This window comes from Salvelinus sp. IW2-2015, linkage group LG1 (genome assembly GCF_002910315.2).
Source record: "Salvelinus sp. IW2-2015 linkage group LG1, ASM291031v2, whole genome shotgun sequence".
Taxonomy (NCBI): domain Eukaryota; kingdom Metazoa; phylum Chordata; class Actinopteri; order Salmoniformes; family Salmonidae; genus Salvelinus; species Salvelinus sp. IW2-2015.
Genome location: NC_036838.1, coordinates 2,262,991 through 2,277,252, shown reverse-complemented (window position 1 = coordinate 2,277,252; position 14,262 = coordinate 2,262,991). Strand labels below are relative to the sequence as shown.

General features: G+C 41.9%; 1 protein-coding gene across 1 annotated transcript in view; it reads left to right on the top strand.

Moving 5' to 3' along the window:
* Positions 1-14,020: 14,020 nt before the first annotated feature.
* LOC111964855 (phosphoinositide 3-kinase regulatory subunit 6) overlaps positions 14,021-14,262 on the top strand; it is a 23,576-nt gene continuing 23,334 nt past the window's right edge. The window contains exon 1 of the mRNA XM_023989078.2: positions 14,021-14,232. The gene's annotated coding sequence lies outside the window, so the exon portion shown is untranslated. The remainder of the gene's footprint in view (positions 14,233-14,262) is intronic.

Genomic DNA, 14,262 nt, shown 5'->3' with positions numbered 1-14,262 from the left:
TATTTTTTGTTTTTTTGTTCTATTTTTAGTCTTTATAAAAAAGCTCCTTGCCACCATGCCTGTCCTTCTCTCCTTGTTCATTCTCTCTTCAGCCGGCACCTCCGCCTTCTCCCTTTTTCGTGTTGTCTTTTGTTGCTGCCTTTCCCTTACTCATTATTTTTATCTTATTTTTTGTTTTTTTGTTCTATTTTTAGTCTTTATAAAAAAGCTCCTTGCCACCATGCCTGTTCAAACACACTATGCCCTAKCTGGAATACACAAAGGACAACAAAAAATGTTTTTTCTCTCTCCTGAGATAACAACAGTATGATAACACAATGKCTGATTGAAGCTCTGGCTCTGTGGGCGATGTGTGTTTTGTATTGGTGAGTCTAAAGCACAGCTGTCCAGGGTGCATTTCCTCAAGTTTCCTTGTTTTAGATTCAGGTTTCCTGGTCGTTCTGGGATGAAAGGTGGCCTGGTCCCAGATCGGTTTATGCTGTCTTGCCAACTCATATGGTCAACAGTCAATAGCACAAACAGATCTGGAACCAGGCTAGATGCGGGATTGGTTGTTGGGGATGTTGTTTGGGCAGGGTTCGAATTACTCATAGATTGTTTGTGCCCATTTCCAGCAAATGTAATTACAGTGTTACTAAACTGGTATAAGAGCAACTTAAAGATGCACTATGCAGAAATCGCTCCACCATTTCCTGGTTGCTAAAATTCTAAGGGTGGGATGCACCAACATGGATTCATTTGAATAGTTTGCCTAATTTCAGTTTATGTGACAAAACAAGCAAGTATATTGTAGAGAATCATTGTACCATCTAAACCACTGTGAAATAGCACACGTAGAAATAGCACACGTAGAACAGATCTACCCCTTCTTAGACTTGCTTTCAATGCGAATGACAGATCTATAACTCACATTGCTATGTTCATTTTGTTACATATAAAAAGTTACATATTGCAGCTTTAATGTATGGGTYAAGTGTTAATTGCCGAATCAATGTTCATATTCCGTGAACTTATGTGGGTTCCCAAGTTTATATTTTAAATTATTTATAGCGGTGCTCTGATTTGTCATGGGAGTGCCCATAAACTCTGGCCACCCCTGAATCTGAAATCTCAATGGTATGACCCATTGGCTTGGGTCTTCMGTATGGGATGCTGGTAGTGTACATAGCTGAGGAGAGCTTAGGCCGTGTCATTATAGGTAAAGCCCTCTGTCTCAATGGGTTTACAAAGTACCAACCCAGGAGTTACTGGGTCCAAACACTCTAAGTTTACGCCATGCCTATGTTGATATAAATCAAGAGTAGCTCCAGTGGGAATATGGTAGCCTTGGTGCCTTGGTGCCAGTCTGTTCCACTGTGCCTCGTTTCCTTATGGAGAGCAGTAACAGACTGGCACCCAGGCACCCAGGCTGGCATTAGAAATGAATATTTTGCCTCCTTGTTTAACTGAAGAATTGTAAATTGAAATGCCACCTTACTCACAGTCTAAGCCTGACGCTATGAGCACATTGAGGTGGCAGGCAAACCGCAGACACACTTCAGCTCAGACGCACTTCGGTTTTATTTCAACAACACGCCACCCCTTTTGTTTTCCTAAAGAAGAATATTAAAACAAAGGGCCACACTTTTTGGTGTCGTCGTGTGCAAAGCCTCCTGGGAGGTTGTCTCCACAATGGCTCGACATGCTCCCTGCCAAGTGTGTGTGTGTGCGTGTGTGTGTGTGTGTGTGTTGCAACCACGTCTAGTCTGATGCCCTGCATGTCTAACATGTCTTACACTGCTGCTGTACGTGGTCATTATAACATGTCTTACACTGCTGCTGTACGTGGTCATTATAACATGTCTTACACTGCTGCTGTACAGTGGTCATTATAACATGTGTTTCACATTACTAGATACTGACCGTCGTTGCTAGTGGCTATATTATATCACTCCATCTTAGTATAACACCTGGCTGCTTTTGTGCTAAGTCTGGGATCATCTATTCAAAACATTCAGAATATACTCACCACATAGACTTGTCTGGTATCGCTTGGGTTAATTTTAAATTATTGTTCAACTTAGGACGTCGGGCTCGATTCCGCTCACAGTGAGAGTTCCCTATTATATGACATGATCTCTGTTTTTACCATGGTGCACATTGGCTTGCATACCTGTTATGGTCCATCTAATATAATTAGTACATCGCGCATAAGCATGCCATGACACATCGCTTGGCACTTCTATGCTTGCTCTACTCGTCGTGGCTAAATTGATATAAGCATGCAATACTGAACACACAATGCTGTGTACTACGTGGGGTCATTATATGGTTAATACATACCTCGTGTCTTCATCTGCGAAGACTGATCTGTTTTTGGCTATTAGTAGCACGTGTTCATGTTATAATAATAATAAATCTGCTTGACTCTGTTGATCTTGGCATGTTAAGGGGCTCAATAGTGACTTATGAAATATGTTGTATGGTTTACAATTGTGACATTGGGGTGACGCTAGGTTGTAGTCAATTACGATAGTTGCTATATGTTTCTACTGTCTTGTCCATGATAAGTGTTTGAGTGACTTAGTTATGCAACATCTGTCTTAACCTTAGTCGTTTGCGTACGGGTCAAGGCTCCTGCTGGTGCGAGTGAATTATATGAATGTAATTAGTCTAGTCGATCTTGCTAGGTACCGATGTTGATGATCTATAAGATTTATACTTGCGGCTGAGCTGGTCGCAAAGAGAGTAGCAGTGCGTCCATCCGAGCTGCCTCGTATTATAACAAATTCTCTTTGATCACCGTGCATTGGCTGCTCTCACGACGTAGGCAGGCACGATTATCACTATGGGTTCCGTTAATTCGTGAATAGTAAGAAACTGTGTGGTTCTATTATAACATGTCTTACTTTTAGCAGCTGGCTGTATCGTTTGTCATAGTAGTTTAAAATGAAATCTGTAGATACACTTACGCACGGGTTGACATGATAAAACCTGTATGTACATAAAATATTATAATTGATGTCTTACATGCTGCTGTACGTGGTTCATTATACGACATGCAATCTATAAGTACACGCGAATCTGCTTGTCTGGTATTAGAACAGTTGGTCTAGATATATAAACTCATGGGCTTCACGATTCTGGTGCTCGACGTCGTCTGTAATTCTTAGACAATGATCGTGTAGCGCTGAACTTTTTTGCTTAGGAGTAGCTACGTTACTCTCAGATGGGTCATTGATAAGATTGTCCTTTCATATCGCTAGGCTTTCGTCTGATATACGTTGGTCTACTTTAGTGAAGTCTATTGGACTAATACTTACAGAATTATAAACTACAGTCTCAAATGTAGCTGCTTGGTTTCTTTTTTAATAGACCGGATCGCTTCTTACACTGCTACAGCACTGTAACATTCGTCGGTGTCACAAATATTAATAAACAACTTGTGTTACATACTGCTCATAAGCTAATCGTCTATGTAGGTGCATTTATATAAATGTTCTATTATGTGGCTCTCATCGCTGCTGGTATGAAGTGGATCATATATATGTTTTTTAAAGAAAGACATGTAGCGTTTTTATCTGCCTTGCTGCTTGATGTTTCGGCTAGAGTTGATATAATTAAACATGATTCTACGTATAACTTCAAGAGAGGCATTGAGTACTGATAGTGCTCATTTTATTTATGAAGTCACATAGATCCTATACAGCAATGCTGCTCTAGATGCATGTTGGGGGTCTCATATACAGCTTGATAATGCACTAGCTAACTGGCTTACGCACTCGCCATAGATGAGTAACAGTCGCGCATCATATATCAAACATGTTCTTGGAGTCACTGCTGCTGTAACGCTGGCTCAGAATATAATAAGTGCTCTGTTATACGGCCTCTGATGTGGGCAAAGCGTGAGTAATTAGGTAAAAAAATTGCCTCAATTATACACTAGTTGCAGCTCTTTGTGTTAGTAGGAAGCATAGTGTCAATTTATTACGTGTCAAAGCAGTGATCTATAGACACTTTGCTATGTCTTGTTTACCTGTTGTATTTATAGTAATAAGAGAGCGCTACTATTACACATGACTTAGACATACGTTGTCGATGGGGGTCAGGATATATTGAATAATGGATAAACTGTATACTATACATGTCTGCTGGAAGTGTAACGTGTGGTTGATGATAGAAACAAATTGTTCTTAACCTATCGCGTGCTAGTCGAATAGGTAGCCGTGGCGTCATTCATAAATAGGGTATAGTCAATATACTCAGTCGCGTGCCTGTTGGTGTTATACGTGGTTCATATAAGATAACACAAATAGTAATTACATAGCTGCTCTCGTGCCGTTAATCAGTGGGTCATTTAATTAAAGATTTTTTACGTATTATGTTTTCATGTTAGACTGAGCTAGCACTGATACAGTAGGGCATATTAGATCAGGCACAACTATCGTTGAGACTGTTTTAGAGTTCTGGAATGTTGGTTAGAATTGGTCAATAACATTTTGTATATTTTGAGACTGTATACTTGCTGGTTCTCGCGTTCTCATTCTCTTGGAGTCATATAGTTGACATATGTCTTATCAGGGAGTGACTTAGTATGACAGCGTTGCGTTGTGCATGTATGATACTTACGCTGGTCACTTACCCTCGACTTGGTCTCAGATTACCGTGGGCTCCACATATTAATGTATGGTCTGACCTTATAGCCTTGTTCTTTCACTTAGATTTGTTTATCAGAGAGTGAGATTTAGCGGTGTCATTGTATTAGGTCTCTGGCTTTGAAATTTTGTCTTTATCATCGTGCTTCCATTCCGCTTGTATAGCATGGGTGGCAGAGAAGATAATACAATCAGTGTGTACACTGCCTAGGGCTGAAGTGTATACAGTAACTGTTAGAGTTGATTATAACATCTGGCAAGATGAAGAAGACCTTATCTCATCTAGCAAAGGTCCGGTAGGTGTTGTCGATCGACTGGTCCATATAAGGTATAGAAGTGGGGATGGTCACACCGAGACGCTGTACGTGCTCAATCAAGCTCAGGATCCCATCTTAGTTTATATACAAGTACATGTAGCTTTCACAAGTCTGTAGGCATGTAAGGACGTTCGGATAGTATAAACCTAACAATTGGATCGTTGGTCAGATCACTCTGCGTGCGTTGCGCTTTAGTGGTTGTTGGGTATACTAGACCTTCTCTTATTTCCCAATAGCTTCTCTTGATTCTTTGGCTGCTTCCTTATTCCCTGCTCTGTTGTCTACTGGTGGCATCTGTCTATGCTACTGTTTCTTTAATCTACGTGCTTGTCTGTGCTGTGGTCAATTTCCTATACCTTTATATCACCTTTTAGATTTCGTATGACACTTTTAGGTCTCGTGCATCGCTGTAAGATGGATTGCAATTTATAGATGACAGCCAGAAGGTAGATTGGCACTGTAGCATTGTCTCTCGGGGATAGCGGTGGTCTCATCATATTGATGCATGTTCGGTTGACAATGACTAGGTATGCGGTGACTGTACAGTCGTCAATCATGTGGTAGATCTCTACACATCACGCATGAACATGTGTATTTGTTAATGTGTGTGTGGTAAGTTCTAATAGTTTACCACTATGTATTACTTTTAATTCTGTATTTCCGCTCGGATAGATCGCGGTGATGTCACTCTATCTACTCACTGTTCTTAACTACTGCTTAGCTCGCTAAGCGCTCTGCTAGATCATATATACTATATGATCTTTTTGATCATAAGCTGCGTAAACGCTAGGAGAGCTCCAGTTTGCATACAGATAGGTCAGTGCAGAACTTATCGCACGCTGCAGTGCTGTGTATCGATGGTAGCACTGTTGAGAGAATTTCTTAAAATAGTCACTTACCTCACTTGCATGCCTCGTAGGCGATGGAGTATTATATATATGTGCTCACTGCACTGCTTTGTTAAAGTAAGATAGGAATGTTTCTAAGTGACTTAGAAAAATGTCTCTAGACATCTGACATGGCTCAGCAGTGATTGGTGGTTCATTCATAAGATAGTACATTGGTTCTTTTACCACTGGTTGGTGTCTAGGCGTGTCTGATATGACGCTGAGTACAAGTCTTGTAGTAAGTTGCCTCATGTTATCATCTAGCTCGTTGCGCTACAACAGTGAGTTTTTTGATTATAAGGATGTTTAAACTACGTGCTGTCAGGTACAGAGTTTGATTCATAAATCGAGCAAGGCCTTCGTAACCTTTGTCTAGCAATTACGATTGTATACTCAGGTACAAATTACTATCAGTTGTTTTTAGAACTGCTGCTGATAACGTGTGTATCATTTGTACTAATAATAATGTCATTTTGGTGTCACTCTTGCTGGACTTGTATTATCAGACTATGATTTTGTAAGTCCTTTAGAGAAAACATGTCTTAAACTGGACGATTGCTGTAACGCTGTAGTCGATATCAAAGTTATTATGAGATGTTGTTTTACACGCTGCTGGTTACGATGGTGAAAGTTTATTAAGTGTGGAAAAGTGTTCTCTGAGCCACTGACTGCTTTATTTGTCAAACGTTGGAAGTTCAATGTAAAATAGTACATGATTCATTACTCGTGACTCTTGAACGTGCTGTACAAGATGTCGTGAGATTAACTCAGGATTATTTACTAATGCAAATTGTGTGATACATGTGCAATGCATAGATCGAGATGATCAGTGGCAATTATGTGTATATTACATGTCTTCTAAACGAAGTAAGAACTTGTCGCGTATATGCTTAGGAGTTCCATGCTGTTGGTTGATAATGAATCCTTACATCAGGCCGTCTGCTGAAGGTAAGCGGTGGCTCATTGAAATACTATATCACATCGTGTTTGTACATCGATGCTCGTTTCCGGGGTTGTATCTATATATTGTATGAATTAGTATATTTAGCACTTGTCTGTCAGGTAAAGACTGTTGGCTCATATAATAAGAACATGTGCACTTATCATAGCTCTGTTGGAAATCTTGGTCATTTACTACAAGACTGATTTAGATCATTTTAGAGACACCAGAGCTAGGTCATCTTAGTGTCGTTGTGATACATGTTTGAACTCACATTGATGGTCATATTTACGCTGCTCACGTGACTTGTTCATTAAGATGAACGATGTGTCATAATCTTATTATGTAATACTCTAACACTGTTGTTGGGGATAACAGATTATGCGTATGTTGTATAATGCTCAGCTCAAAGACATAGGCACCCTGTTCATCAAGAGAGACAGAATCCTTTGACACACACAACAATTAGTTCTTAGATGATTCATGGTGAAAAAAAGACAAATTTTATTGCTGTATGGAGTGGTCTGAAAATAAACGTAGTTTCTAATGACTCACAACGTACGTGGTGATAGCTAAAACAACGCATTCCGCATTAGTTTTACTTGACGTGATAACCATCACGCGCTGGTAGTTCTTCGTTGAACTATCGTGTACATAAGAGAGAGGAGTTTATGTTGCTTGATGATGTAATTAGATTGTTTAACACGCATATATATATTCATTTTGACCAACTCGCTGTTAGAGAGCGGAATGCGAATGCGAGAAGAGACTCCTGTATAAGCTGCGTATCCACGACTCTAGCTTCATTGTTAGATAATGAAGTATGAGGTTGCAGCCCACACTCAAGCGATTCTGATTATCGTAGAGTATATACCATTCGACACATATCGAGAACTTGATGTCTCAGTAAGATGTTGGATTGATTGGTAAAACAGCATGGCAGAGATTTACGCATGGGATTTGCATATTGAAATGGATCTCAGAAAGAGTGCGCGCGTTGTATGTATGTGATCTTTTTGTGGACGCTCTGAATAGCTTGGTATTCAGGATTGCTTTATAAGAGTGTCATATTTATTTATGAGAGTATCATCTGGGTGATATGGTGACCAATGTGGTTGCATAGGCCTAATGAACTTCTTAAATGTATTATAACGGCAGGATAGTATATAATCAATGAATTGAATCACTTAGTTGTACAGTCTGGGCCAAAAGTTTTTGAGAATGACACAAATATGAATTTCACAAGTTTGCTGCTTCAGTGTCTTGATTTTTTGTAGATGTTACTATGGAATACTGAAGTAATAATTAAAGTCATTTCATATGTGTCAAAGGCTTTTATTGACAATTCATGAAAGTTGAATCAAAGAGTCATATTTGCAGTGTTTGACCCTTCTTTTCAAGATCTCTTGCATCCACGATGGCAAATGCTGTCAATTATCCTTCTGGGCCACATCCTGACTGATGGCAGCCCATTCTTGCTTAATCAATGTTGGAGTTTGGTCAGAATTTGTGGGTTTTTGTTTTGTCCCACGCCTCTTGTAGGAATTGACCACAAGTTTAATGGGAAGTTTCCTGGCCTATGGAACGGCGCAAATTATGCAATGTCTGGATGGTTTGGGAGGAAGTTGCTCTTCAGAGGATGTGTTGGTACCATTCTTTATTTCATGGCTGTGTTCTTAGGCAAAATTGTGAGTGGCGCACTCCCTTGGGCAGAGACGCACCCCCACACATGAATGGTCTCATGATGCTTTAGCGTGTGGATGAAACAGGAATTTGATTTAGTCGCTACCTTGTCTTCTCCGGATAAGCCTTTTCCCGATGCCCAAACAATAGGGGATTCATAGAGAAAATGTACTTTACACAGTCCCCAGCAGTTCACAAATTCCCTGTACCTTGCAGAATATCAGTCTGTTCTCTGTGAGTGGTTTCCAGTAGGTTTTTTGCTGCAGTGCTTGTTGTTACTACTCATAGACGTGCTACACACACTACGTGATCATTTTGTGCGTGTGTGTACAGTTACTGTACAGTAGCAGTTGGCCGCACTGAGGGGGCGCAGGGGATAGCGAGTACAGAGCAATCCACCTGCCGGAAGCCAAGACATACTTGAGAGGGGCGCTATAGTACAGGGCGCTTGCCACATTTATCTCACATAGCTACAGAAAAACGCGTTTATCAACCGGGACTCATCCCTCGGATCTCCGGCTCTGAGCTCCATCGCAAGCTTGATGGTTTGGCGCAGTGGAGGTATGTGTGTCTCATGTTGTGTGTGTGTGTGTGTGTCGCGTTGCTGTTGTGGAGATGTGAGAGTAGGTGCTGTGCTTGTTGTGTGTGTGTGGGTGGGTGGGTGCGCGTGGGAGTGTAAGATGGCTCGTTTGTGATGTGTGCTCGTGAGGTAGAGGTGTCAGAGTGGTTGTGGATGTGTGTCGCGTGTCTAGTGATGTGTAGTTCGAGTGTCGTGTGTGGTGCTAGTGTCGTCGCTGAATCAGTTGTTGTGTGTGTGTGTGTGCAGTGTTAAAGCTATCGATAGGAAGCCATTAGTTCTGGTGGTGTGGGGTTGGCTTCCTGCTTGGTGCTGATAGGTGTGGAGATATGGAGACTCTGATGCGCAAGTCATTAGCCCGGGTAAAGAGATGGGTGCTGACTGTGAGGAGTTGCAAAGACGTCACAGGTCGGATATTTGGAAAATAACACACTAGTAACTCGTCACGTATATCGGTCTGCTGTGAATGGAGGAAATCCACCTTGCATCTGATATCCGTACCTCACACTGCGTCTGAAATGGGAAACAACATCCTCTGAATGTAGCCACCTTTGTTGACTCGCTACACATGAACTCAGGAAGATTGATAATATCTACTTGTGTTGTCGCGAATGTAGCATGATGGTAATCTATCTCTCATTGCTATGTAACATGTGTGATGCTGCAACTGTTGGCACGGTAGAAGTCATGGTCGGTGTGGAGACAAGCATATTCGCAAATCTATGCTGTGGGTTAATTGGCTGCGACACTCAGTCGTCGTCTATAGGGGATTGGTATTATGGTGAAGTGTAGATTTAGTGGCGAGAGTTTGACTGAGTAGAGAGAGATACTCTCGTTGGTGTATGTTGAAGTCGCAGGTAGATGTTAACCCTCTGATATTAGAGTGTGTTTAGGTGCTGGGATAGTGCACAGGCGTTGGTTTTTTATAGCGAGAAAAGAAGGGTATACGAAACTGAAGCAACATTATTGGCACCATTTGGTTTATGAGCTGGTTTCCAACGCCAAAAAACTTTGTAGTGTTAGTTTGTGACGTGTGGGTTAGCGTTTCTTTGGTCGTGATCTTGTTGTTGAGGGACTCTGTAGAGTGGTCACAAGCTGGCAGCAGCCACAAGTCATAACATTGTTTTAAACTAACCTTAGACCACATGCTAACACCTAACCTTAAAGCAATCTTTGTTTTCTTTCATTTTACCATAGTAGCGAAGTTTGACTTTTTGCAGCTGGCCTGTCTAAGGGAATCACTCAGTTCTGCTCCAGGAACAAGACTCTTTGACAATAAACATCAACTTGCTGTGACGTGAAGGCATTGCCTCAACACATATTGTAGCAACACAATTTCAGAAGTTAACTTAAGCTGGGAAATTTTTAGTTTATGTCATGAAAGGAATATTTTAGCCGGACTATTTTTGACACTGTGCATGGTTTTTCAACTGTGGGACATAATTAAGACTTTCCCGAGACTTAGCTCTCAGGTACTTCCTGGGTCTTTATACAGGGTAACATGTGAGCTACAGATTTATTATTGTTTTACTGTCAATGTCTTACGTGGGGATTTCAAGGCTCAGCCACACGCATCACCACCCCCCCCCTCCCCCTCCAATTACTCAATATTTTCCTCTCTCTCTCTTGCTGGCCCTTCCTGTTTTCAGAGGAATTACCGTTTGCAAACGAATTCATATGGCCCAGTTCTACAGATGAGGCCTACAGGATTCAACCTGCAGTTGAAACAGAGATCAGTGAACTGAAGGCCAGCCTTGTCCTGTAAATAATCGGCAAGGGCTGGAAGAAGGTAGTTTCCTTTAACTTGCCAGGCTGTGGTATGTCTGTGTCCTGTTGTACCGCAGGAGCATACCAGCCAACCCTGTTCATTTCTTTACTGGGTACTGCATCCTACATATTTCTATCCGAATCTTTCAAAACGTTGGCATCGCAGGTTGTTAGCTATAGCTTAGCTAATGAGATAACCATTTGTTTAGGCTCCACCTTGTCATGTTAACCGGTCTGGTCCGAAGTAGCCTAGTTTTAGAACGGCCAGCGATATGCTTTTAGGAATGTAAAAATGCTAGCCAGCCAATGCACAATAGAAAGGAAAAAATTTTAGCACCGGTATTATGGGTCACACAGTATCTTTTGAACGGTAATCTCTCAAGTKATTTTCTCTGAGGAAAAGAGGGAGACTTGGCTACACTGGTTACAGAACCTGGCTATGAAACGCAGTGGGAGGGTTGAGCGAGACTACAAATTCAAAGACYGCCTACTTTTCTATACTCAAATGAGAGAAAATCATCGCTAGACATCGCTAATTTCGTAAAGCAGCTTGTGTTCCTTAACTAGGCAAAGGGTAGCTAACTAGAAGTCCGGTGGTTAGCTACGAGGAAGCAACAGAGTCGCCTGCACGATGTGTATAATCGGAGCAGGGCCTGTCTGCCAACACTCATCGCTTGCTCCCCCACAGCTCACCAGCTGATCTAGGCTGTGTGTGCGCCGGGTGTGGCACGTCCTTCCCACTGCTGAACAGAACTGCGCTGAACATCTGTGCTGCTAAGATTAATTGGGTTTATCAATGAAAAACTCTCAATCTCTTCAAAAACTCTTGTCCAGTCCACTTATTAGTCAGATTTTAGTCACAGAGATTCGTCTCGTCTCGTTTTAGTCAACTGAAATGAAAAATATTTTTCATGTAGTTATTGTTTTTTCTGGGACTATTTAGTCAGTTATTGTCTCGTCAATTGCCACTGAAAAATAGYTGTTTGTCGAATTTTRTTGTCACTATTTTTGTTGACGGAATTAACACTGTTATCAAGGCACAAGGCGAGACCCAAATGCAGACACAGGAGGCAGATGGTTGGAGTCTTACAATGTTTATTAATCAAAAGGGGTAGGCAAGAGAATGGCCGTGGACAGGCAAAAAGGTCAAAACCAGATCAGAGTCCAGGAGTTACAAAGTGGCAGAATGACTCGTGGTCAAGGCAGGCAGAATGGTCAGGCAGGTGGGAACAAAGTACAGAAACAGGCAAGGGTCAAAACCGTGAGGACTAGAAAAAGGAGAATGCAAAAAGCAGGAGTACGGGGAAAACGCTGGTTGACTTGGAAACATACAATACGAACTGGCACAGAGAGACAGGAAACACAGGGATAAATACATGGGGAAAATAAGTGACACCTGGAGGGGGTGGAGATAATAATAGGAACAGGTGAAACAGATCAGGGCTTGACAACTGTACTGTACTTTTCCAAATGTTACACTGTCTATACACACCACGTAATTATATTTATATTCTGGGTTTTGAAACTGCTCACTCTAATATATCTACTTGGATTGTTAATTGATTTCTTAGTTTTAGAATCTTTTTTTAATTKGAWTTTTTTTTRTTCTAGACTTTTGCTAAACTTTGATTTGATTGATTGATTTGATTTGAATGAAGGAGCAGGAAAAGACACTTCTACAATCTGCGTGTTTGCATAACGTTTTGCCCGTAAACGGATTACAATGACTAGGCCTATTAGACTAAAGTTGCCCAGGTCATATATCTCAGCCATGCGTTCCTGAGTGTGTGTGTGTGTGTTTATGAAACCGTAATCATACACCTGAGTAACCCTGCACGTACTGTCGGGCGTTTATAGGTATGTGATCATGTGAAAGGGGCGTGGCTAGCTGGGTAAACGCAGGTGTGACTGAAGTAACGGGAAAGGGTTGTAACCGGGCAGAGAGATTATCAAACCGGATTACTGAGCCCTGAGTGACTCCACTCCTGCAGTATCTATCAGATTTATACAACTTGCTTTGCTTTTGTCTTTGTTATGGGAAGTCATTGTGAGTGCAATGCCCTTAAAGAGTGAATTACTGCATACAAATATTTCTGGTCTTCAAACTCTTTTCCTCCTTGAGGATCACATTTGTTTTTAGCCATGTGCCATGTACAATTATACAGTCTGATAAGGGTATGTTTGATTGTATTGTAGCACATTGTTTGTGAGTGTTCATGTCCACTTGAGGCCTGGGGTTTTGTGGTGGTAGAGCACTCCCCTCTGCAAACTTGGACTTCAGTCTTGTACTTCTTTCTTGAAGTACAAGCTTTTACCATTGGTTTTGGCTACTCTTATCAAAAGCTCCAAATCTCATCCACAGGCAGAGCTCTAGTTGTGTGCCACTTGCAACACCCATATCAAATCTACACGATATACAGACCTAGAATTGTCTGCGGATCACTACTCAATTGTTGTGACGACACGAATCTTCCTCTCAGTTGCAAGGACATGAATACATATGGCAGAAAACCTTAAATTTTTGAATTGACCTACTATTTTTAGGCTCTTCATTTGGCAACGCATGAATGAAACCTCTGGGACACACACACACACACACACACACACACACTCCAACCTAAATATAGCCTGTTGAGCGTGGTGCAATCCTACGCATTCACACAGAGAGGAAATGTCTCAGGTCCTGTCCTCCCTCCGCACGTTAGGTGTTAAAAAAAAAAACAATATGTTAGTGTGTCTGTGAGAGACGGAGGGTGTTGAAGAGAGAGAGTGAGGGAGGATGGAGAGAGAGAAAATGCGAGGGAGTGAAGGACAGAGTGTAGAGAGAGAGAGAGAGAGACAGAGAGGCAGGGAGAGAGAGGTGTGAGGGGTGCATCAGGAACAGGAAACGTGTGGTCATTCATGCAGTTGCTGAGTTGCTGAGGCAGCGCTGTTGTCCCTGTTGCTGTCATTCCCTGTGTTGTGCTTTATTGCAGGGATCAAGGTTAAATCCCCTCCAACTAAACCTCCATTTTCCACTGTAGCCTCAGGAACAACCTCAGGGCAGCCTGAGGGAGAGGGAGAAAGAGAGGGGGAAAATGCAACATTAAACGCAGTTCAAACAGGTTGCTGCTGTTACCTTGCCCCCAAACGTCCTCCTCCAAACCTCCACCTCACTTTCCTCCTCCCCCTCTACCTCACTGTCTCCCCCTCTCAGAACACTGCTACTTCTTTCTCTCTCCCCCTCTCTCAGAACACTGCCACTCTCTCTGTRACCACCCCCACCACCTCGTCACTACCTCCCAGTTAGAGGAAGTTCACTCCACTTCACTATTCTGTCAGATTCTGCAGCAGCACGTTGAACACCGAGCGGGTGTGTCGGACATTAAACGCCTCAGGGAACCTTTTGTGTATCGCTGGAAAGAGGAACCTTTCTGCCAGGGAAAAGGTAGTGGGATTTGTTTTTGGCGGTTCACCT